The 26,642-nt window shown below is 40.8% G+C and overlaps 1 protein-coding gene across 3 annotated transcripts in view; it reads right to left on the bottom strand.

Annotated features, from left to right (window-relative positions):
* The window catches only part of METTL21A (methyltransferase 21A, HSPA lysine), a 155,594-nt gene extending 129,254 nt beyond the window's left edge, over window positions 1-26,340 (bottom strand). For all 3 annotated transcript variants that reach the window (XM_044060539.1, XR_006363433.1, XR_006363432.1), the window contains exon 1: window positions 26,238-26,340. The gene's annotated coding sequence lies outside the window, so the exon portion shown is untranslated. The remainder of the gene's footprint in view (window positions 1-26,237) is intronic.
* Window positions 26,341-26,642: the final 302 nt, after the last annotated feature.

Here is a 26,642-nt window from a genome sequence, read left to right as displayed (position 1 = left end):
GTATACTGGTGAACAGTGATGTCACATCTAGGGTAACCATATAATCCAACATATTCAGCCTACCACTAAGATTGTAAGGTGCAAGAGTTTCTAGGAACTGTTGAGCATCCCTTAGAATCTAATCAGTAGAATCTACTATTGGCCTCAATTGTTTCTCTACATAGATAGACATACACTCAGTCAGCCAGCCTCTTCCTGAGACAATAGGTCTAAGGGGTGGATTTTCTAACGTTTTGTGCATCTTGGGAAGACCCCTAAATGTAGGAATCAATGTTTTTTCAACCAAGAAGTACTTATATGGGTCACTATCAATGACACTACATGTCATATCGTAAACATTGATGAACTTATCAAGTTGAGACATCGTTAGAACTCTATATGTGGCTAGGTCTGACAACATAGCACTAATAATAGTTTGATAGTGTTCACGATCTAACAACACCACTGCTCTCCCTTTATCAGCAGGTTGTATAACTATTGAGTCATTATCCTGTAGTTTCTTTAAGGCTAGTTTCTCATTTACATTTAAGTTATAAACCTCTGGTTTCAAATTATGTTTCCCTTGTTGAAAGACTGTAAGATCATCATTGGCACAAGCCCTCTCAAAACTTTCAAGTAACAGGTGCAAGTTTGGTACAAACACTGAAGGTTTCTTGAATACAAATGCTTGTTCACTATTCATTGTACTGTCCCCATATTGTAAACCCAAAGCTATATTCCTAGTAAAACATTTAATATCTATAATTAAATCACTTACATCTGCATTTTGCGACGGAATAAATGAAAGTCCCTTGTTTAAAACTGATATTTCAGATGAAGTTAATACATACTTGGAGAGATTAACTATTAAGTCCTGTTAAGAGGAAGGGAAGTGGATAGTTAGGCTACAAGCGGATAGGGCACATGGTTTGAATGATAAGAGTTTCATTGAAACCATTTTTGTTGGATAGAGCTTTGAAACACCAAGTCCATGAGAGATATGTATTGTTGTATATATGTATCTGTAATGTGTATATAGAGGTCTCCTTCTAATATTTATTATATATATGCCTCTAGACATTATTTTAGCCACAAAATGGAATGTCTCGTTTATTGGAAGTAGTTCCTTGAATGTACTGCTCTTTGTATGTAGTGTGTGTGTTTGAGGAATTGAAGAATTAGCATACATAAGTTAGTTAATATGCCAATAATAAGGTTTTCATAATTTTGTATTATTAAAAATTTTTTTTAATTCATTACATGTATTTTGTCCCCCACCCCTCTTTTTATACACATGCATAATATATATAGAAATAAAAAAATATATATGTTATTTATATGAAAAAGTGCATATAGAATAGCACTATATTAGAATTGTGACTTTAAGAGCTTTCATCATGTGTTTTTTTAATAGGCTTTTTACTGGCTTTTACTAGAAGTGATGCCATATTTAAATGGATTTGGAGTGTTCTAGTACTGTTTTAAGTCTGAAGAAGCATCCTTGCAGATGCGAAAGCGCTTACTTTATGGAATAAAGAGTATATTTTAATATATATTCAGTGGTTTGCTTCGATTGTTGTGGAGTACCTGCCATTTTTCTACATTTGGTTTTGGATACGTAAGTCTTCCAAAAATATTTATTTCTGTGCTTGTTCATGATTACCCACTTCTTTGTTTTATTCAAATTTTCATAAAACATCTGAAATATCTCCAATACCTCTACATGATCTCTGATTATTTGTCTTGTTATAAGCTCCCTAAGTTTAGCAACAACTCCTTCTACTTTATGTTGCCCAAGTCATTGAGCCAAAAGTTTTTGTGCTCTGGAGTTATTGATTTTAAGCAACTGTTTTTTGATAATCCTTCTAAACGTATGCATATTATCCAGGCACATTTTCTCTTTTTCTGTGAGATTCCCCTTATTCTGTAATATTTTATACTTAGAGGGGCTGACAAAGGTTAATTTCTATAACCTCTTAATCATATATTTTTCTTTTATTTCTACGCTTCTCTTAAACTCCACCTTCATTTTATCCCACTCGATAGTTATAACATCCTTTGTACTTTCTATCTTCCTTATTAGCTCCCAAAGAATTTCCACTACCCATTCCTTAGATTCCTCTCTTTTTAACAGATAGGTGGGGAAGTGCCAGTGTCTCATCCTAACTTCATTACCCTGCATTTTAGCTTAGTAATTACTGGCACATGATCTGAAACAGTTATTGGATGTCTGGCAAAGTTCTCAATTAAATGCACGTGTTCTTGTAACATAAAATATCTGTACAGTCTAGTCCAATTATCGTTCCTTGGGGAAGGTTATGTAAATTCCCTGAGTTTCTACTACTGAATTCACATCTCCCATACATTTCTCATATATTTCTTCATAAATCTACCCTCTTTTGCTACATCTTGCTTTCTAGGGACCCAGATACATCTTCAATATTGGAAATAAAACTTCAGTCCCCACCTATAAGTAATATACCCCACTGAAAGCTCCATAATAGTTTTAGGTGGAATATAAACACATGCCAGCATAATCCTCATCCCTTGCCAGTAGCCCCTTACTACCACAAATCTACCTTTAGCTTTTCTCCCCTCTTCTAATCACTATTGGAGCTACTCCGCAATTAATACAAGTACTACTGTTTTCCTTTGTCCCGGATATTCTGCTGAACATTCATCCTGAAATCCTTGCTTTATCAAATTCACGTCCTCAGTTCTTTCCAAATATGCCTGCTGTAGCACTGCTAATTGCACTGGGCATTTCTTAATATAATTAAATTTACTTTCCTTTTTGTCTATACCTGTGAGACCATTCACATTCCAAGATAATATGGAAAGTGTTGGCATGCTAACAAGTCAATATTCACACCTATTATATACGACAGCTTTTTAAACTGTCTATTTCTAGCTTTTGTGATGTGTGTACTGACTAATGTTTGGCAGCTTAACCTTTTATATAGTTCTTTTTCTCATCATCATTATATCATTAAAACCCATGTCACATTTTACAAGACTCATTTTCTCAATGATAAGCCAAACACACACAAAAAAAAAAAACGTTAACATAATACAAACACACAAAACTACGTACATCTTCAAATAACAAAGTTTAACCTTTCTAATAGGAACAATTGTCCCAGACGAACAGCTGCAAATACAGGCCTTAATTAACATAAAATTGAAGTTACCCATGCTAAGAGGCATGCTACTGCCTGTGCTTCTACTTACACTAATTGGTATCTATTTTTTTTATCCGCCCATGGGAAAAACAACTTGCATGCTTTCAGAAAACATTACATTTTAGCATTGAAGAAACCAGTGTTCTGGCTTTTTATTGCCCTATTAGCTTGTCTCCATGGAGAGGGGGTGCAATATCTGTCAGCGTGGAAGGAGATGGTCAACAGACCACACTGCTTTGCCAGGGATGGCCTGCACCTCTCCCCTCTAGGCTTTCAGATATTACCTAAAACACTGTCTTCCCACATACTGCCTTTTTTAGGCAATGCCAAACAGACGTAGTAAATCAAAACCAAGAAAATCTAAAGGTATTACTGGCCATTGCTAGCAGTCTAAACAAAAAAACTCCACTCCCTAAAAGCTCTCTTTACCCTAGAGAATGCCGATGCCTGTCTGGATAACTGAGACATGGTTTACAGCCGCAGAGAGCACACCAGCAGTGTAAGGTTATAATGCCTTCCGCACATTTAGACTAGCTACTTCACAGGCAGAGACTAAAGGTGGGGGTGTCTCTATTTACCTCAAAAATAAATATACCTCAAGGCTGGTCAAACAGGACAATGCACGTGAGCTGCTCCATGTTACAATTACCAAAGGTAAAATCCAATATCACTTCCTTGCAAGCTATAGGTCCTCCTCTATGACCCATGAAACCCATACCATGTATTTAAACTTATTAGAAACACTAACCACCCAACCCAATACCATATTAATGGGTGACTTCAATTACCTCACTATTAACTGGGAATCCTATAGGACACCAAAATGTACATGCACAGAGATTGCTGGATTTTGTAAACACAAACTCCCTGGACCAGACTGGCAGTACACCAACCAGGGGTGCAACCATACTGGATCTGGTCCTCACTAATATGGGAGACTGTTGCACACCCCCTACTGTGATGCCTTCAGTGGTAAGGTCAGACCACAAGATGGTCTCCTTTGAAGTAAAAATAAAACCTGGAGCCCCAAATTTCAAGCTCCCAGAAATTCTGAGAACACTTCTGCCTATGCAGAACTGTTCACAGAAATCCTGTACAAACATGTTAATAGCTGCATAGATAGCTGTACCCACCAGGAAGTAGTACCTTTAAGTAATTTCAAAAGATCTTGGTTTGTTCAATGTGTTTCTTGGAGAAATAACACACAAGGTCGATTTTTCAAAATTTAAGAAAAGACCCTGTCTTTCTTCCCTGGGTCCACAAGTCCACTCACATTCTAGGACATCAATGCAAGTCTAGCCATAATCAATAGCTAATAAAATTAATGCATTACAGGGCCAGAATGTATTTCTCAAAATCCCTTCACCAAGCAGGACCCTTTGTTTTTGATTCCCCACATTTACTACATGCCCCATTTCTAATATGCAAACATACATCTAGTTTTTAACTAATACACAATGTAAAGTACAACTATATACAATTATCATGCCCAAGGCATATCCAGGGAGAGAATGTAAGAGATCAAAAGCCACCTAGAGAAGACAGATCACAGCAACAACAACTTCAACACTGTCAATTAAACAAACTGTCAGAACAATATATATTTTTGCCCCCACCTCCAACCATAAAACATATAATAAACAATGTAGATAGTTCAACAAAAAAAACAAACCCCCCCCCCCCCCAAAAAAAAAATCACAGTTCGACTGGCATGGCAAATCATAAAATTAGGAATGAAATAGATCCATACATTAATTTTGACTAGGCATGTCTCAAATAAAAAAAACTCAGTTTTGCTTCAGCTGTAAAGATCTATTAAACATTTGTTCCAGAGCCATTAATGCTGCTAAACGATCTGCATTTTGTTTACTTAAACACGTTTCAAATAGTGGACACAGTTCTGATTGCCTCGTATTGGACTTAATGATTTAAATCAGACATTTCTGCATAATTAGTTCTTAAATCCAGCCACCTAGTGATATATATGCAACAGTGGACTTTCCTAGTTCACTTGCAACTTTAGGGTCTGAGAAACAGTCCCCTACCCCGGCAACGCCACTCAAAGTTGCTGGATACAAAGATGATGCCACAGTATGAATAAAAAAATGATTAAACCATTTATTAGAATCAGTTTCAGGTGCCACTCTAGGGGAATCCAACATGTATCTGTGAATTATCACATAGGTGGCAGTACACTAAACACCGAAAGTGTGATAAGAGACTTAGGGACACAGGTGGACAGCGGTCTCACCTTCGATAACCACATCGCCACAACAGTCAGGAAATCCTATGTGGCACACCTCACCACTAAGGGCTTTTCATCCAGAAAAAAGGAGGTCACTGCCCCACTGTACTCATCCCTCATTAGACCCATTATAGAATACAACGCCACTTTTGGTATGTACCTCTCAAGACATCTGCAACAACTAGAAAGGCCGCAGAAATACTTCACTAAAAGAATCACAGGCCTAAAGCAGATGCCCTATGCTGACTTCCAGCTATACTCTGTCGCATATTGTCTACTCAGAGGCAATCTTAACATACAAGGCCATGTCAAAGCCAGAGCTGTTGGACATGCTGCACTTAGAAATCCCAATCCCTCAGAGCCACATGCTCCAGGGATCTAAACCTTGTCATCACAATGAACAAAACATGCTGGAGGGTAGGTTCCTGACCCAAAGACTCCCCAGACTCTGGAATAGACTGCCCATACATGCCAAGCAGAATGCCTCTTTGGCCCTCTTCAAAAGGAACCTTGATGATTGGATGGGAGATAGGAAATTCACCCCGGGGATCACGTCAGTCACCCTGCTAGACAGGGGTCCAGGGAAGTAAATATTGTGGGAAGAAATAGCCAAGGAATTGTTATGGCTAGGCTTATATAGGCCCTAGGGCCGATAGCCTAGTATCAACCTATGAACCATGTCCTCCCATACAGACAGATAACAGACCGCATTGCTTTACCAAGGATGGTCTGCACCCGTCACCCCCCGCCTTTTGACTAAAACTTTATCCAACCCCTTAGAGCACTTTTTAGTCAATGCAAAAATAACAAAACTGCCAACATAGCAAAACTCAAATCAACCTCAAGGTGTTCTTCTTCAGTGCTAGAAGCTTAAACAAGAAACTTCACACCCCACAAGCTCTCTTCATTCTGGAGTATGTAGATATCTGTGCAGTTACAGAGACTTTGCTTAAAGCCACGGAAAGTAATATGGTAGTGCAAGGCTACAGTGTGCCTTCCACACATTTATACCAACAGCAGCACAAATAGGAACTAAAGGTGGAGGTATCTTGATCTACATTGGCTTAACAGGATGATGCCCTGCAGTTCATCCAGGTAAAAGTCACCATAGACAAGGTTCCTTATCATATCTTCGTTAGCTATAGGTAACCATCTATGCTCCAAGAATCTCACAACTTGTACCTAGACCTATGAGAGGTTCTCACCACCCACCCAAATACCCTATTCATGAGTGACATTAACTAAACTTCTACAGACTGGAAAAAATACACTGCTTCAAAATCTGACACAATATTTTCTGGATTTATTAAGACACTCTGGACTAGATTGATTCTCCGATTGGAGAGTGCACTAACATACTGGACCTAGTACTCACCAACATGGGACAGCATTGCACCCCTCCCCCATCCATCACATCCTCACTTGTAAGTATGGATCTCAAAGCGGTCTCCTTTGAAATAAAAATCAACTCAGAAAGCCCAACTAAACCTATAATAGTTATGAACTATTCTATAGCAAGACTACATTCTATTAAGCAACAATCTGTCAAAATTCAAGGCTCCCCCAAATCCTAAGAACACAGTCAACTATGTAGAATTACTCACAAAAACCCTGTACAAACACACAAATGGCTGCACTGGGCCTACCAGAAGTAAGCCCACAACTAACACCAAACCCCATTGGTGGAATCCTTACCTCAACAGGGCACATAACGAATAAAAAAGTAATAGCTAGAATCATAAAAAGCAACTGTCCTAGACAAAAAACCTCTATGATTCAACTAAACAAGAAACCAAGAGGTCTAATTAAGGCCAACAAGGACAATTATGAGGTCAGGGTAGCTTTTTAGGTGAAGGACAATCAGAAGGTCTACTTCAGCTATGTCAGGAACCTGAAATGTAACATACAACAGTGCTGAACTGATGGTAAATGGCACTGTCTTCACTGATCAGGGTGACACAGCAAATTTACTGGCTGATAAATTAAGCTCTAACGTCATCCCCCACACACACACACCCTGTCCCCACTACCCTCTGTGAAATTCTTTCTAGTATATCCCCCAACTATCAGCAGTGAGCAGGTCCTGGCAGTGGTCGCCAAAGCCAAAAACACACCCTCAGTGGGCCCAGATAGTATCCCTGGTTGCCTCCTAACTAGTCTAAAATGTGACCTGTCTGGACCACTTCAGGCATGCTTTAACTATAGTCTGAAAACAGGCTACATACTAAGTGAATGGAGGACTGCAACAGTTAGCCTTCTTCATAAGGGTGGACCATCAACTGAACCCGGAAACTACAGACCCATCAGTCTTACAAGTCTAATAAACAAACCCATGGAACAAATTATCATGGAAATGATCAACAAGGACATTGGCAACCTACAAACACTGGACCCATCTCAGGTTGGCTTTAAGGGAATGTCTTGCTTACTTAACTGGTTAGACTTCAACAGGGCCACCAAGACAATGGATAACATGAAAAATTGTACATACCCCCTACCTTGACCTTGCCAAGGCATTCAATACAATACCCCACTCAGGTACTGCTGACAAACTCTTCAGACTAGGTATATATCCTTTAAACTTGCTGGCTTGCTTGCTAGCTCACAGATAGGACCCAAGAAATCAGGATTGGCAAGACCACCTCCCTCAAGAGGCTGGTCACTGGTGGACTACTTCATGACTATGTGCTAGGCCTGTTCCTATTTGTCATTTACTTCTTGGAAGTCAAGGTTAATGTTAAAGGCCTCTGGCTCACCAAGTCCACTGATGACTGTAGACTGGAAGCTATCACAGATTCTCCCATGACACTAACATCCTGAAAGATCCACAGACAAATAACTGGTGCCAAAGCCATGAATTAAAACTCAACACTAAAATGTATTATATTGCCCTTTGGGAAATTGTTCCCCCTCCCAAGTTGTTACTCCATTAATAAAAACACCCCTAAGAGTTGACTCAGTAGTTAGGGATCTGGGAACATATGTAGACAGTAATCTGGCCTTCAACCAACACATAACCAAGACAGTAAGAAAATCAGTCTTTGGTTGCTCAGCTTATAAGTAAGGGAACGGCATTTAGGTTCAAGAAAATTATAAGTACCACTCTTCTCAACTCTTGTCAGACCAGTCACGGATTACAATCCCCCCTTTGGCATGTACCTAACCAGACAGTTGGAATACCCACAAATGGTTCTCACCAGGAAAAGCCAGGGTATGAATACCTTGTCCTACACAGATCACCTTATGGTCCTATCTTTGTACTCAATCTCCTATATGTTACTGAAAGGCAATCTATGCTTGGCAAATAAGGCATCTTCATATCCAGCTCTGATGGATCTTTTGCACATCTGCAAAACAAACAGCATCAGAAACATTAGATCCAAGGATTAGAACTTTGACTGCAACATAAATAGAACATGCTGGACAGACTGATTATGTGTCTCGAAGGATTAACATACTATGGAGTAGACTCCCCATCTGTGTGAAGCAGAGTTCATCCCTGACCCTATTCACAGGAAACCTTGACCACTGCACAGAAAGTCACAAAGTCACCCCCACCCCCGTCTGGCCCCAAAGTCTCTGCATAGCTAAGGAGTAATCACTGTCAATAAAAATTCTGTGACCATCTACAATCAGTTCCTTGCCAAGCACCCATACTTTCCTCAGTACTTTGTCTTTCATTGAGAAATTCAGCAACATCACCAAGTTCGGTTTAGAAAAATTATGATTCTGTAGTTCGTAAGTGTGTAGTGGGCTAACAACCACTAGGGTCTTTTTAAGCCTACCCACGCATCCCAAATCTCTGACAAGTTCCGGTACCCTTGATAAGTTTAAGCAGGGACTTTTAGAACTGGTAATTCTGGTGCTGCTTGTTTTGTGGATATGCAGGAGATCCAGCAAAGTGAGGACGGACAATGCCTTGTATGCCAGTCACAGATCTCCCCTCAGTCTGTAGGAGACAGAATACAGTAACAGGGTTTTAAGGGGATCTGCAAGGGACAAGTTATTTACTCCCTGTATTCTTTTAGTGAGGAACCTGTGTGGACTTCCCAATTGCTGGATGTGCTTGGTTAGGTACATAATAAAGAGGGGCATTGTACTCAATGATAAGGCTGATGAAAGCTGAATATAGTGGAACAATGACCTCCTTAGACATAGGTGCCATACCTTTGTTTATAAATTGCACAACAAATAAGGATTTCCTCACTATTGCAGACATGTAAGGGTCAAAGGCTAGAGTACTGTCTACGTGTATCCCAAAGATCCTGACTACCGGGTCAACTCTTAGGGGTGTGTTGTCAATATGATAGTTATCAGGGGTGTATGACTTCCTGAAGGATACTATTATGCATTTCTTGGCATTTGAGTTTTAGTCTGGGTTCTGACAAGTTATTTGTCTGTGTCAGCCCTTCCTGGAGAACATTAGTGTCATGGGGGATTCTATGACTGCTCCTAATTTGCAACCATCTGCAGATTTAGTCAGAGGCCCTTGATACCAATCTTGATTTCAGAGAAGTAAAAAGGAGCTGTCCTAGGATCTCTCCCAGAAAGACTCCACTAGGTGACAAAAGGGTTTATATCGAACCTCTTGAGTTTATCAACAATGCCAGAATGGATTGTGTTAAATGCCTTGGCCTGGTCAAGGTAGGCAGTATGAACTGTTTTGCTCTCATCCATTGGTTTAGTGACCTTTTCAAAGAATTCCACCAAGCTGAGTATGCATTACCTGTCCTTGATGAAACCAAATTGGGATGGGTCCAGTGTCTGGAGGTGTCCTGTCACTGCTGATCATTTCAATGAAAATTATTTTCATGTCTTTGTATATGAGACTAGTAAGACTTATGAGTTTGTAGTTTCCCGGGTCGACAGATGGTCCACCTATGTGCAGAGGGGATGACTGTTGCTGTTATCTATTCATGAGGCATGAAGCCTTTTTGGAGGCTACAGTGAAATAGTGACTTTAGATGGTCTGATAGGTTATATTTCATAGTACAAAAAAGGAGGTGTGCATGTTTCGATACCAGTTCTGAGTCTATGAACCCAGTCTGCTCCAGAGGTTTGGTTTTGACAAAGTCAAGGTAGTTTGTTCTCTCTGCTCTCTCTGATAACAACCTTTAATTGTTAATCTTTTAATTCTTACAGTGGCTTCCATTCACTCTATCCACAAAATTACTTTCTAATACATCCATAGCTCCATGGTTTGCAGTAGTTGCTGCAAGTCTTGCAGTTCCCACTCTTTCGATGCAAGCTGAAATGAGTGAGAAGTGACATCTATTTTCCATTTTCTGAATTTGTAAATCTGACTTGGAAATATATTCAATTCATGTACCATTTTCCGTAGCTCAGCCATCAACAAAAATAACTTATTGTTCATGGATTCAACCAGCCCGAGTTGGCTGGCTGCATGGCTTTCTGACTTCTTTCAACTGTGTGACTGTCATCACATTGCCAAGAGGTTTGATTAAGTCCACAACAGATTTCTTCTTCCTTGCTTTAGCAGCCCATCAAGACATTCAAGTTACAATTTGCTATGTCCAGAGCCGGATCATTCATATGGGACCCTAGGCAGGATAATGGATCAGCCCCCCACCCCCGCAGCCATTCCAGTATCCCATTACTTAGCTATTTACCATAACACTGTTCAAACCTCTAAGTATGCATACTGTTTTCTGCTTTATTTCTACAATGATTATAAATATTTGGATTTAATTTAAAACTTTTATTTCAAATTTTATAGCACAAACACAGACAGACATTTGCTAAACAAAATAATACATTCTTACAACTTTTCTGTCCTTGAAACTCACATTAATTGAAACTGTACTGAAACTCCCATTCAAAGAAAATGCATCTGGCCAGTGGTGGATAAAGTTTACCTTTGGGCTGTTTTCAAATCACAGGCCCTTTGCACACATTTTTAAGACACTGCATACATGCATATGTTCTTCGATTCACTTTTCTTTCCTGATTGTATTAAGTTATATTACTTGTATAATGCAGCACTACTTGTTAGAGTGTGTGTTAAAGTTGTAGTTTTGAAGATTTTTCCAGTAAGCAATGAAACAAAATGTTGGAACCAGCAATGACAAAACTGCCCAATTCAGAGCATTTCAACCGTAAAAGTTCACTCAAACTTCTGTCGTTACAATCCACCAGTATTAGTCAATATGCACAATCTCTGCAGAAGTAAAAGTCATCTGAATAATTCCACATTAAAAGAAATATGTAACCAGTGAAGAGGTTGTTGTTAGCAAATGACTTTATATTTCAGTGTTTCATCTTCAAATTCAATACCTGCTGCTCTTGGAGAATAAGTTGCCTATGTTGTAAGCTGGTAATACTGCAATAGGGAATGGATGTCAAACTGACAACAGGTTTACAGTTGCTAGGCATCTCATACACAGGAGGACATACTCAGGACTGCAGTACCCCACAGCCCTTAAAGTACAACACAATATCATCAACGCATCTACATACTGTGGGAGTAGAACCCACAGCCTTCTGCATCACAAGTATATTACCTGTTGTACTACTAACAATCTCTTAAAATTATGTAGTACATTAGTGATACCATTTGCTAAACAAATCAGTTGCACATTGTAAACAGGCTTAGCATGAACAGCAGTAAACAGGCTTAGCATGAACAGCAGTAAACTGCTCTTCCCTGAAGCTCATGACTCCTTGAAAATGCACCTGAAACTCAACTCCTTGAAAAATGAACATGAAGCTCGATTTTTTTAACAGCTGGGGTAGAGGATTCAGGATCTTGTTTCCTGTAATTAAGGTATAGGGTTTGAGCCTGAGAAAATTAATTAACCACCTGCTATCTCTAACTGGGGCATTTTACTTATACACACACTTACTTGTCTGCCCATCTGTGCTGCAAGAACACCCTTATCCTTAAAAAATGTATTTTTTTAATTAAAAAAGTAAATGATGTGACAGTCCCTCAGCAAATGGGTCCCCACCCAGCCAGTGGACCCTAGGCAACTGCCTAAGTCACTTGGTGCTGAATCTGGTTCTGACTATGATGTCCTATTCTTTTGACTTACTGTTCAGATATTATATAAAAGATGAGATGTTACTTGTAAAATAATGCACAATTTTAAAATTAGGTGAAGACAGCATCCAAATTCTGATGCTTCTACCAGAACTGAACACCCTAGTTTGTCCCCATCTTTCATTCTCTGCTGTACTGACTCCTTTATTAGTCCTTACAGTGTTTCCCCATTATCAGCCTCCTTCCATTTAAACATAGCTCACATCCACCCCCTTCTCATTATCCTAGATTGCTGCACAGTCATCTCAAGGCTTGCTACTGCATGATTTAATGTGCATCTCTCCTGTATTTGGAGCTCTTCTAGTATTTTCACTCAATTTCCTTCCCTAGGAACCTGTCTAAGCTACATGCCTGTACAAAATGCTTCTCGTGAAGGTATATTCCCTCTCATTTGGATACTCATCCCTCAGTATGTCAGCTATACTCCCCTCATTCGTTCTTTGGACACGTTCTTGTCTCATATTTTTGTTGTATTCCCTCCTTCCATACATGTTTCTGTTTATATGATGATATAATACCCCCCCCCCCATTTTCTCTATTCTATTTCTTCTTGTCTGTGTCCGTTTAGCAAAAAAAAAAAAAAAAAAAATTCTTGTACAATAAGTCTCTCTGTTTGGAGCATATACATTTCCTACTGGTCAATGTGAACCTTCCACCCTTCCCCGCCAGATAATCCATTTACCTATACCACTTTTTTATCACTTTCTCTGTGGTCATTCGAAGCCCACTGCAAAATACCATTGCTACCCCACCCTACTTTTCTCCCCTTGCCTTGTTGTCCATTTCTTTGAGTAGATAGAACACAGTATCTTCTCCCAACCTCTGATTTTCTGTTTTGTTCCTTGTAATAAAAATTACTCTTCATCCTCCAACTTTTCTTGTATTCTCCTTCTACCAATAGGATTTTATAATCCTCCAATGTTCCACACAATTCACTGTATTTGCCTTGTTTTTGCACACCTCTCCCTGCTATCCCACATGCTACCAAATAGCATAAGCCTTTCTCTGGGCCAACACTGTCTTCTTTGGCAGCTGCCTATGCTCAGACCCCCTCCTCACCAACCCCAGCCTTTGGATCCCTGAATTTTGTATGCCTATACATTGGGCATGGGCCTCTTAAGACTTTCTTTTATTCCCTCCCAGTGTCCCTCACGCTAATTGTGTGCAACCCAACCTAATATTGCTCTCACTGTATTTCTAGATTACGGTATTCCCACTTATTGGTCTTACCTTCTCACTGCTGTTCTGTCTGGTATACCAGCTTCATGTGTGTTACAATTAAACATTTTTTGCAGTTTTACAACTCTTTCCTCTGCTACTTTTGTACCACTGCTCCTTTATTTCACATTTGTCTGTGGGTTGTTCTTTCCCTTACTTTTCCCTTGTCCTCCATACATTCCTTTTTATGCACTCCAGTTATAACATCAGCAATTGCAAGGCTTGTGCACATTAAACTTATGTTTACTGCAATTTATTGTACATCAATAAGTAGTTATGAAAAATATATCCCTAATTTTGGTGACTTACCCCTATGCCCCCCTTGCTTACATTACCCATCACTGCCCCAGAACAGATTCATTTTCTCCCATTGTTTGTAAGGTTTTCATGTTTTTCCTGGGATGTGTTTCACGAGGTAAGGATCCATTTCATTTGATACATCCTTCATGTTCTATCCACAATCACCTGCCTTTCAGTGTCCATTCCTTCCATTTATTAATAAATTCTCGCTTTCCTCGATTACTTTTAATCCTTTGGTAGTCCTTCTATCCACATCTTGAACTTATTATTTTCCTTAGATACAAACTCTTTTATGCATTTACTCCTCCACCATATTGTTGCTTTTCTCACCTCCCCATGGTTGCCTTTGTGATTTACTTCCTGCTCATATCTTTTATTGGAATGAGGTCCCTCTGCACTTCCTAGTCTTCTCTTCCTCCCTGTGACGATTTCAGCACCCGACACTGCATGTCCTCCCAGTATCTACGCATCTCCTGTCCTATGTCTAAGGTTGCTCTCCCAGTCCATGTCTTATGAATGACTCAGCTTTTTACTGCCCGAGTTGTTTAGCTGTCTATGATCCGTTTGTTTAAACTTTTGAACATCATTCATTTTGTGTAACCTGAACCGTTCTACTGGACTTCCAGATGTGCAGGGTGTTTTCAACCATACAGCTGTTCCATTCATTCAATACCTCCCAAACAGTCTTCCTTCTCTTATGGTGTTTCCAATTAATCCTCAGCCTGATTTATACCCTGCAAATGGGATAACTTTACTCTTTTTTTTTTTGCTTGCTTTATTTCATTTTTTTTTTCAACAAAAGGAAAGGAACCATGCAAAACATGCCAGACTCTGCTTTCTGTGGCTGCTAATTGCCACCATCCCACTCTGAGTAACCTCTCTATTAGTGTTTCTTGATTCCATGTCATCACATCTCCCTTGTGGAAACAGCTGCATTACAAATTGCACTGATGCTCACTCTCTCGCTCGTATTCCAATTATCCTGAGGTTACTCCCTCAAACAGTTTTCAAGATCACAAATATCATTCATTTTTTCCTCAGTATTTTTATATTTGTTATTTCCTGTATGTGAATCTGTTTACGCAGCTCAGATTTAAGTGATGCTATATCTTTCTCCGGAGCTTGTAGCTTTCTTTATAGCCTTTCCACTTCTGTTTGCTGTCCTTCTGTTACTTCTTTCAAGGAGCACACATTATGTCCTATTATCAGCACCTTTTCAAAAATAAATAAATAAATAAATAAAATAATAAAATAAAAATATGCACAATTGCTCCTCTTTATTTGCAGCTTTAAAAGCAGACATCTGTTTATCCTTTTGCCCCTGCTCACTCATCTTTTTATCCTTTTTGTTCTACCTTAGAATAATATTTTTATTGAAATTTCTGCAGGTCCTGTCCAGAGCTTTGGGCTTAGGCAACCATCTTGTCTGCGCTCTCTAGCACCTTCTAAAAATGCACATGGTGGTTAACATTCTTAAGTTTGTATGTTAATGTATAAGAGATGTTGTCATTTACTTCAAGATAGATTTGTGTCAAGAAGTGTAATAAAAATTTTAGGACTGGGGAAAGAAAACCCCCCTTCATGTGCCTGAAGGTCCAACTTTACATCAGTCCCCTATATTATTTAAAATAAGTTCTTCCTGGCCCAGCAGGGTTTACTGCTTTAAAATTGTTTAACAGTCGAGTGCATTTTTAAATAAATGTTTTAAACGTGTCAGGAAAAAATGTGCATTCAAATGATAATTTGCAGTTATATATTATGTTAAATATTGTTTTAATATCATAGATTGATTTAATAAAAATGTTTGAATGAAATGGGCGACTGTCAAAAGGATACAGCAGGCAAATTCAAAAATATTAATACCTTGCACCCTACCACCTCTCTGATGCAAAATGCTACTCAGTAATTTTGCACATGTAGAATGCTGCCCTCCAAATTCCCATTCACAAAACATGAAGGCAGTTTATGGGTTCCAAATGGGGGACAGCCGTTACTAAATTCATCTCCCTGCCACCTGGCCTACCATTTTTCAAGGTATTTACCAAAATGTCTAGTTCCACTTTTTGCCGGAGACTTCAGGGAATTAATATTTACCCCAGCCTAGTCAGTCGGATTCAGAAAGAGATTTTAGGAACCATTTACTGATATAAAATAATGTCATAACCCTTCTTTAGGTTGCAAATGAGGGATTTTTTTTTTTTATTTCTCTTAGTACAAACAGCAAGAATTTTAATACAGACCCTGGATAAAATGTATTTTCCATCCTGAAGGTAACCAATTCCAGATATCATACAAGGAAATACTGATACCAGCACAGTGGGAGATTAGAATGAACAGTCCCTCCTCTTGATTTCAGTTCTAGAGAAGAAATTTCAGTGATTGTACAGACAGCCAGACTACCAGCAACTATGGGATTTATTTTTACTATTTGTCAACTGGCTAAGTAAGCTTTTCTGCTGACTCTTTATGCAAAATTGCCAACCTTTCTAAATACATTGCCACTACACTATTTCCATGTCTGTCTCTTATTTCTACCACGTTTTTAACTCCATTTTCACTTTATCCCACTTATTAGCCATCATTCTGAAGTAATTCCTAGCTTCTCTAATAACTCTTGAATTATATCCACTGCTCCTCCTTAAATGCCTCTGATTTAACAGATACAGACCAGTGTTTCATTCGTACATCCTTACTCTGCATCACTCATCATCTTTCGGCTTTTCCCCGTTAGGGGTCGCCACAGCAGATCATCTCTTTCCATTTCTTCCTATCCTCTGCATCTTGCACTGTCACACCAACCGCCTGCATGTCCTCTCTCACCACGTCCATAAACCTTACCTTAGGCCTTCCTCTTTTCCTCTTACCTGGCAGCTCCATCCTTAGCATCTTTTTCCCAATATTCTCATCATCCCTCCTCAGCACATGTCCAAACCAATGCAATCTCATCTCTCTTGTTTGGTCTCCAAACTGTCCAACATGAGCTAACCCTCTAATATACTGGATTCTTAATCCTATCCATCCTACTCACACCGAGTGCAAATCTTAACATCTTTAACTCTGCCACATCCAGCTCTGACTCCTGCCTTTTTGTCAATGCCATTGTCTCCAACCCATAGAACATAGCTGGTCTCACTACCCTCTTGTAGACCTTCCCTTTCACACTTACTGGTACCTGTCTGTCACAAATCACTCCTGACACTCTTCTCCACTCATTCCACCCTGCCTCTACTCTCTTCTTCACCTCTCTTCCACATTCACCATTACTCTGAACTGTTGATCCCAAGTACTTAAACTTGTCCACCTTTACCAACTCTACTCCCTGCATCCTCACCATTCCTCTACCCTCCCTCTCATTTACACACATATATTCTGTCTTAGCCCTGCTGACCTACATTCCTCTGCTCTCTAGAGCATATCTCGACCTCTCCAGTGTCTCCTCAACCCGATTCCTACTCTCACTACAGATCACAATGTCATCTGCAAACATCATAGTCCACAGGGCCTCCTGTCTGATCTCATCTGTCAACCTGTCCATCACCACTGCAAATAAGAAAGGACTCAGAGCTGATCCTTGATGCAATCCCACCTCCACCTTAAACGGATCTGTCACTCCCACTGCAGTCCTCACCACTGTCACACTACCCTCGTACATATCCTGTACCACTCTTCTCTGCCACTCCCGACTTCCTCATACAATACCCCAACTCTTCTCTAGGCACCCTGTCATATGCTTTCTCCAAGTCTACAAAGACACAATGCAACTCCTTCTGACCTCTGTATTTCTCCAATAACACTCTCAGAGCAAACATTGCATCTGTATTGCTCTTTCCTGGCATGAAACCATATTGCTGATCACTAATCATCACCTCCCTTCTTAACCTAGCTTCTACTACTCTTTCCCATAACTTCAAGCTGTGACCGATCAATTTTATCCCTCTGTAGTTACTGCAGGTCTGCACATCATCCTTATTCTTAAAGATAGGTACCAAAACACTTCTCCACTCCTCAGGCATTATATGACTTTCCAAACTTTCATTAAACAATCTAGTTAGAAATTCCACTGCCATTTCTCCTAAGCACCTCCATGCTTCCATTGGTATGTCATCTGGGCCAACAGCCTTTCCATTCTTCATCCTCTTTATAGCTGTCCTTACCTCCTCCTTGCTAATCTGTTTCACTTCCTGATTCACTATCCCCACATCATCCAACCTTCTCTCTCTCATTCTCTTCATTCATCAGCCTCTCATAATACTCTTTCCATCTACTCAACACACTCTCCTCTCTTGCGAGTACCTTTCCCTCACTATCCTTTATCACCCTTACTTGCTGCACATCTTTCCCAGCTCTGTCCCTCTGTCTAGCCAATCGGTATAGGTCCTTTTCTCCCTCTTTAGTGTCCAATCTCTCATACACCTTATCCTTGGCTTTCGCCACCTCTCTCTTTGCCATGCGCCTCATCTCCTTATACTCATGTCTACTTTCTTCATCTCTTTGACAATCCCACTTCTTCTTCGCCAGCCTCTTCCTCTGTATACTCTCCTGTACTTCCTCATTCCACCACCAGGTCTCCTTGTCCTCCTTCCTCTGTCCAGATGTCACACCAAGCACCTTTCTGGCAGTCTCCCTTACTAGTTCTGCTGTAGTTACCCAGCTATTCGGTAACTCTCCACTGCCTCCCAGTGCCTGTCTTAACTCTTCCCTAAACTCCACTTCACAATCACCCTTTAACTTCCACCATTTAATCCTTGGCACTGCTTTCACACTCCCCCTCCTCTTCTTGATCACCAACGTCATCCTACAGACCACCATTCTATGCTGCTTAACTACACTTTCCCCTGCCACCACTTTACAGTCTCCAATCTCCTTCAGACTGGCCCTCCTACATAGGATATAATCCACCTGTGTGCATCTTCCTCCACTCTTGTACGTCACCCTATGCTCGTCCCTCTTCTTAAAATACATATTCACCACAGCCATGTCCATCCTTTTCGCAAATTCCACAATCATCTGACCCTTCTGCATTCCTCTCCTTAACACCATACCTACCCATCACTTCCTCATCCCCTCTGCTCACTTCACCAACATGCCCATTAAAGTCTGCTCCAATCACTAGTCTCTCACCCTTGGGTACACTCACCACAACTTCATCCAACTTGCTCCAAAATTTCTCTTTCTCATCCATCGCACACCCAACTTGTGCAGCATATGCACTAACAACATTCATCATTACACCATCAGTTTCGAGCTTCATAAACATCACTCTCTCTCTTCACATCTAAAACACTCTTGGCATATTGTTCCTTTAGTATAACCCCTACCCCATTTCTCCTGCCATCCACACCATGATAGAACAATTTGAACCCGTTTCCTAAACACCTGGCCTTACTTCCCTTCCATCTGGTCTCTTGCATGCACAATATATCAACCTTCCTTCTCTCCATCATATCAGCTAGCTCTCTAGTCATACTGCCAATGTTCAAAGTTCCTACCCTCACTGCTACACTCCTAACCTTCCTCCTCTCTTCCTCCCTTCGGGCATGCCTTCACCCTCCTCTTCTCCTTCGGCCAACAGTAGCCCAATTTCTGCCAGCACCCTGTTGGCTAACAGTACTGTTGGCAGTCATTGTTAACCCGGGCCTCGACCGATCTGGTATGGAAATATGAAATTTTACTCTTACTCTGCATCACTATCTTTATTTATTTTTTAGTGCTTAATCTGATATAGTTAATGGATTGGTCTCAAAGCTTTCAATTATATACAGATGCTCTTGTAAAATACAATTTCTATTCAATCTGGCCAAGTTATTGTATTTTGAGAATACTATACAATTTTCATCTGAGTTTTAGTTACAAAACTCACATTTTCCATACCAAATATTATTATGTACTTCTTCAGAAATGTACCCTCTTTTGCTGTATTTTCTCTTCTAGGTCCCTCTGTATATCCCTAAATAAGGTTGAGTCCATAGCACGTTGGATAAAACCCTAGCTACCACCCAAGCAACCTGGCTTCAATTAGCAGCTCAGGTATTTGTGGTGCCAACAGGAAGGGCATTGGTCTAGACATTAGCTACGGGTTGGCATGGTCCACGGAAGGAAGAAGCCCTTGGATGTAACAAGAAAATGCTCTGGTGAGATACCAAGGGGTAGGTGATAAATGAAACCTCATGTTAGAAGCAGTCAGTAGCAAAACCCCTCCCCAAATGCCCTTAGGCCCTGTGCTTGCCCCGATCTTACAATGGAGATAGTCTGGGGAAAATAGTAGAGGCCAGGTGTACTTTGGAAAGCCAGTCTGGGGGAAACAGAGGCTGGGGGCACTTGGAGAAGCCAGTTCAGGGAAAATAGCACAGGCTGAGAGCACTTACAGAAGCTAGAAGGAATGAAGGAGAAGGGAAACAAAAAAATATTGCAACTCAGGTTGCAGAACCCTCCCATAAACGACATCCTCTTATAACTGCTTATTATTTCTCCAAAAATTCTACTAAGCTCTGCAATAGCAGTTTGAGATGGAATATAAATATATGTCATCATAGTCCACATCCTTACAAATAACTCCTTACTACCAGAAATCTACCTGTACTGTATCCCCCTTTTTCTTCACTACTGGGGGCCTTCTCACAATTATTATTATTACCCTTTTTCCTTGCACTTAATACCCTGCTGAATATCTATTCTGAAATCCTTTCCATGTCAAATTCACTCACTCATTTCTATCCACGTGTCTCTTGTAACATTGCTATTTACATTCTACATTTCTTAATATAATGTAGTACTTTTGCTTTTAGCTACACTGACAATACCATTTACATTCCATGTTACTATTGGCAAAGCTGCACAAATTTTACATGCCAGTTCTTTTTAACATAGGCTTATAACTTGCAGTTTACATGTAGACACTAATGTTTGGTAAGCTAATATTCTATTTGCTTCCCCTCATATCTATTTGAACCATATCACAACTTCCTGTGAACTTCATCAAAATCATCAAGAGACAAAACTCTAAATGCATTTTAACCCCATCTCTTTTAACACACAAAACTACATACACTTTCCAAAAAAAAAAAGTTTACCTATCCATATAGGTGCTACTCCAAATAGACAGCTGCATCCACAGGCATTATCTATTCAAACGTTAGAGTCAGCCATGCTAAACAGCATGTTTGAAGCAATGTTCCCACTTATACAGATAGCAGTCTGTCATTATCTTTGTGCTTTAGCAGATTTACCCTACTCAGCAAAAAAATACATGCTCATCAAGTCCTGATATGATGAAATGCCATATCAAGCCTTTCTCTAGGTGACAGCTATATCAGCACCAAGCCAAGTCTCTCGCCCTGGGTTGCTGCTTACTCTCCTCCCTTCTCCAAAAGGAGTCCTCCAGCACCCAGGCTGTTACATCAGCCTGGGTTATCTGCAATGCAGTTCAATCTTTATCCCTCTACAACAGAGCGGAATGCAAATATCTTGACTTTGGTGGCTAAGAATTGATACTGTTAGTGTAAATAATTTTGCTGTACTACTGTAATTACTCCCTAAACATCCTCATTTATAAACATCTCTAGAATAAGATACTGGATGAACTGGTTAAAAAAAAGGCATGGTTACTGCCATTTAACTTTAAGTGAGCTTTAAATACAAGTTGGAATGGAACAGCATAATGATGCAGTATTTAGTGTTGCTTTCTCACAGTAACTGGTTCTGCAGTTTAGTCCTTGGCTATTGTGCCTTCGGTGCAGTTTGCACATCTCCCTGTATGTGTTTTCTTCTCCCAGACATTATCCCAAGGAACTTCTGCAGAACTACCACAGGTGATCAGGAGTTACATTATTTGATGTGTTACATAAAACCCCTCTGTAATTGTAACTACTTTCACTGACTGTGCATTGTTTACATACTTGCTTACAGTGGCAGATCACAATGGATTTCCTTGATTCATTCTAACTCAAAATACAATTAAATTCTGCAGTCATTATACCCTGCAATTTAATGGCCTATATGTAGTTTAACCAAAAAAAGGTACAAGCCAGATAGCCAGTCCCAGATTATTGTTTATTCTGCAAATTCACAAACCAACACTGATAAATCACACTGCAAACCAAAGAACATTTATCAGTGTTGGCTCGTGGATTTGCGGAATAAACAATCATCTGGGACTGGCTATCTGGCCTGTACCTTTTTTTTGGTTTATCAGTGCGGTTTCGGGTACTTGTGACCAACTTGCTTGTTTTGTGCCTATATGTAGTTTAGCAATTAGTTTTCAGTCTTGCTTACTGCGTGCTCCCCTCTGTACTTACCACCTTTGGCTCTAGAAGCATAAGGTGTATTAATATAAATATGCCCATTGCTTGTGTACTAACTGCTCTGCTAGGGTTGCGAGAGATGCATCTACATCAGTAAGCTGGAATCCATGCTCTCTCACATCACAGTCAGTACACCTGTCAAAGAGGAGATTGCCAGCACAAACACCACACTACCCACCTATGCAGGGGTCATCAATATAAACTTACCTAAACAACAGAAACCCCCAAAACACATTCACAAACATTCCGCACACAACACCAGTCACATCACACACAGTAGTCAACACAACAGTGTGTCACAAACACAGCCCATTAGGCATAACAATAAACCAACGCAAGCCATAAGGCACAACAATAAACCAAACATACTAGTCATTGGTGACTCAATAGTGATACTAATTTTCCCCTCACCAGGCTCAGCAAGGAGAAGGTCACATTCAGCCGTTTGTCAGGCGCTAAAATCCCCCACATCACGCACACACAAGTCTCTTCACAACAGGTACAAGTATGACTCTATTATTGTCCATGTTGGTGTGAATATGAAGAGAGACATGACTGAGCTCCGAGAGTATGTGCTCCAGGCAGGTATGACCCTAGCCCTATGCAGAATCCTAACTTCACCAAGAAGGATACCACAATACCAACAAAAAATGACCGACTTCAACAATTGGCTTAGTTTCTGATGTCTTTCCAAGAGGATCCCTTATCTGTGCCTGGGATGACATGGTGGACAAGCCTCGATGCTTTGCCAGAGATGGCCTTCACCCGTCACCCCTGGGGTTCCGCATCTTGGCCAAGGCTCTTGCCTCCCCCATTGTGCCTTTTTAGGCTATGTCCCAAAGACAAATCATCCAACTTAAAAGAGCTGTCAAAAAGCAAATTGAAGGTCATGCTGCTCAATGCTGGTGTCTTAATCTGAAAATGCACTCACTGGAGGCTCTCCTCAAACTGGAAGATGCCAATGTCTGTGCAGTCACGGAAACTTGGTTCAGGGCTGTGGAGAACACCGTTCCTTACCAGGCTATACCTCATTCCACACTTTGCAACCCCAAAATGAGGTCGACAAGACTAAGGGTGGTGGAGTCTCTACCTTCATTAAGGACAAGCATACCTTCAGACTGGTTTACCAGCATGATGCACTGGAATTACTCCAGGTACAACCGACAGTTGGCAAGATACCCATCCAAGTTATAGCCAGCTATAGACCCCTCTCCATGTCTCAGGACACCCACTCCTCCTAAGTGGACCTACTTGACAGGTACCCTCTAACACCCCTATCCTTGGTGACTTCAATTACCCCACCACAGACTGGGTAAACTATTCCTGCACTAATGCACTCACCCAACGATTCCTTGACTTCATCAATTCTAATGCATTAGACCAGCTGGTCTCATCCCCCACAAGGGGAGATAACATACTGGAATTGGTGCTCACCAACGTGGGTGACCGCTGCAACACTACCGTAGTATGTTCTTCCCTGGTGAGATCAGATCATCTGTCTGTCTCACTGGAAGTTTCTATCCCACCCAACCCCCTTCAGCTGTAACCACACTAAAAACTTCTCAAAAGCTGATTACAACCTCCTACGGGAGGGTATATCAGCAGCTTCACACACACACCCCCACCGATGATGCAGACAACTATGCTGAAACAGTACACCAGTGTAGTATACAAGCACCTGTACAACTGCATAGACTCGGCCATACCCAACAGAATTAAATCTGCTCCTCAAGGAAACACAAACCTGTCTGGTGGACATCCTCTATCAACAGGCTTTACAACAAAAGGAAAAAACTGTTGTCCAAGGGTAAAAAGGAACAAATTCCAAATTGGAAAAACTCCCTCCTCTGCCTCAACAAGCAAATTAGTGAAACCTCCAAAGCCAATTAGGAGTTGCAACTAGCTTCTGAAACAAAGGGAAACCATAAGTCCTTCTTCAGTTACATTAGGAACCTCCATGGCAAAGCCCAAGTTTGTTCCAAACTAGTACTTAATGGTACCACTTACATTGATCCTGCTGACTTAGCCAACTTGCTAGCTGATACTTCACCCCCTTATCGTCCCCCCAAAGGTCCAGTCGACATCCCCGATACTTGTCCCACGCCTCACATCTCCAAAGATCAAGTGTTAAAGGCCCTATCCAAGGCATAGAACACATCTTCCATGTGACCTGATAGTATCCCAGGCTGTATTTTGCACCATTTCCAGCAAGAACTAGCTTTGCCACCGAGCACCCTATTCAACCACAGCCTAATTATAGGCTTTATTCCAGCAGAGTGGAGAACCTCCATTGTCATCCCCTTGCACAAAAGTGGTGCCGCTACTGACCCAAGAAACTATTGCCCCATTAGCCTGATTTGTAAAGCCATGGAGCATATTATGTATCTCATAAACAAGGACATAGGCAACCTCTAAGCACTCAACCCCACCCAATTTGGATTCATCAGGAGCAGATCTTGCCTATTGAACCTAGCTGACTTCTTTAAGACTGTCACAAAGGCCCTGGATGAGGGCAAAGTCAGTGCATAAAGCTTACCTTGACCTGGCCAAGGCCTTTGACACAATTCCCCCACTTGGGCATCATCGAAAAGCTAACAAAACTTGGTGTTAATCTCTATCTCGTCATACAGGTGGCCAACTGGCTCACAGAATGTCAGACAGAAGACCTGTTACTAGTGGTGTTCCCCAGGGATCTGTTCTGGGACCCCTACTGTTTGGCATCTACTTCTCAGAGGTCCAGGGAAAGACAAAGGGCCTGCGGCTGACCAGGTCTGCAAATGACTAAGTTGGGTGCTGTCATTGATTCCCCAAATTATGTTAATATACTGCAAGAGGGTCTCACAGCTACAAACAACTGGTGCCAAAGTCATGGCCTTAAGTTAAACACAAAAAAATGTATTCTCATACCATTCTGCAAAAACACGGCCCCTACTGATTACCACATCAACAGCAACTCCCTAAGCACACAACCTGTGGTGAGAGACCTGGGTACTCAGGTTGATAATCTCACATTAGACCATCATCTGGCGGCAGTGGCCAGAAAAGCTTTTTACTTGGTTCATCTCATACGTAAAGAGATTGCATCCAGAAAAAAGGAGGTTATTACCTCTCTGTACTCCTCATTAGACCTATAATTGAGTAAAATGCCCACTTGGTAAGTACCTCTCCAAAACCGCTGCACCAACTAGAAAGGCCACAGAAACACCTCACAAAGAGAACCCATGGTCTCCAACATCTGTCCTATGTGGACAGGCTCAAATCACTATCACTCTACTCGGTATCATACAGATTGCTCACAGGTGATATGCGTCTCACCTACAAAGCGATATCAGACCCTGCCCTACTAGAGATGCTCCATATCCGTAAGTCTAACTCCTCACGCATTACCTGCTGGATAGGCCTAAATAGAGTATGTGACATCAACAAAATCTGCTGGAGAGACAGGTTTGTCTCCCAGAGGCTACCCTGGTTTTGGAATAGACTTCCCATACATGTCAAACATGGTACCTCGCTGACCCTCTTCAAGCACAACCTTGAAGAACGGATGGGAAACCACAAAATTGTCCCAGGGGTTCCACATTTCCACAGACAGGGGCGACAGGTGCTGACTGAAACTTCTTTTTGCGGATAAACTCTTGGCTAGGCTTTTAAGGGCCCCAGAGCCATTAGCCTATTAACCTTCTATGATCCCTACTCTGCACCAGCCAGACATGGACACATTTACAGTGGGCAAGTATACATACACGGTGCATAATACAATTAAGTACTTAACATCCTTTGCATGCCTCCTTATCAATACACGTCACTAACATTCTTTACTAGTCTTCTCCACTGATCATATTACCATATATTTAAAACAAAATATGGGAATAAAATATACAAGCACTTCTCGGTCTTCAAACGTTATGAAACAAATGATTAACTACATAAACTTTTCAATCGGCTTTACTTACGTTATTTCCCGTTTGCTTTCTTTCGAGGAACTGCTCCTTCTTCTTAAGCAAGCGGTAATAAATCACAACACTATTCACCTACCTCGCCTTTTCTTTAACTGTAACAATACGTTATACTAGAGAGCTTTCTGTGAAAATATCCTCCATGTACTTTCTGCGGAACACCTACTGAGGAGTTTGTGCAATAGCATGGGGTCGCTTGTTCCCACGTGTATCTTTCCAGGCTCCGCCCTAGCCCGGACTGACCTTCGTGACGCAGCCGGCAGTGTGGATGTTGGGGATGGTACTGAAGAACGGGCATGCTGGTAGAGACAGCGACAGTAGCGGTGAAAGGGTGTACCTACCCAGCAGGAAGGGGTTGGGGCAATTCTGAACGGTGAAAGCTATAACTAGTGATAAGATTGT

This window comes from Protopterus annectens, chromosome 2.part0, assembly GCF_019279795.1.
Source record: "Protopterus annectens isolate FY-2018-M chromosome 2.part0, PAN1.0, whole genome shotgun sequence".
NCBI lineage: Eukaryota > Metazoa > Chordata > Ceratodontiformes > Protopteridae > Protopterus > Protopterus annectens.
The sequence above is the reverse complement of the archived record's forward strand: the minus strand, read 5'-3'. Positions and strand labels throughout refer to the sequence as shown.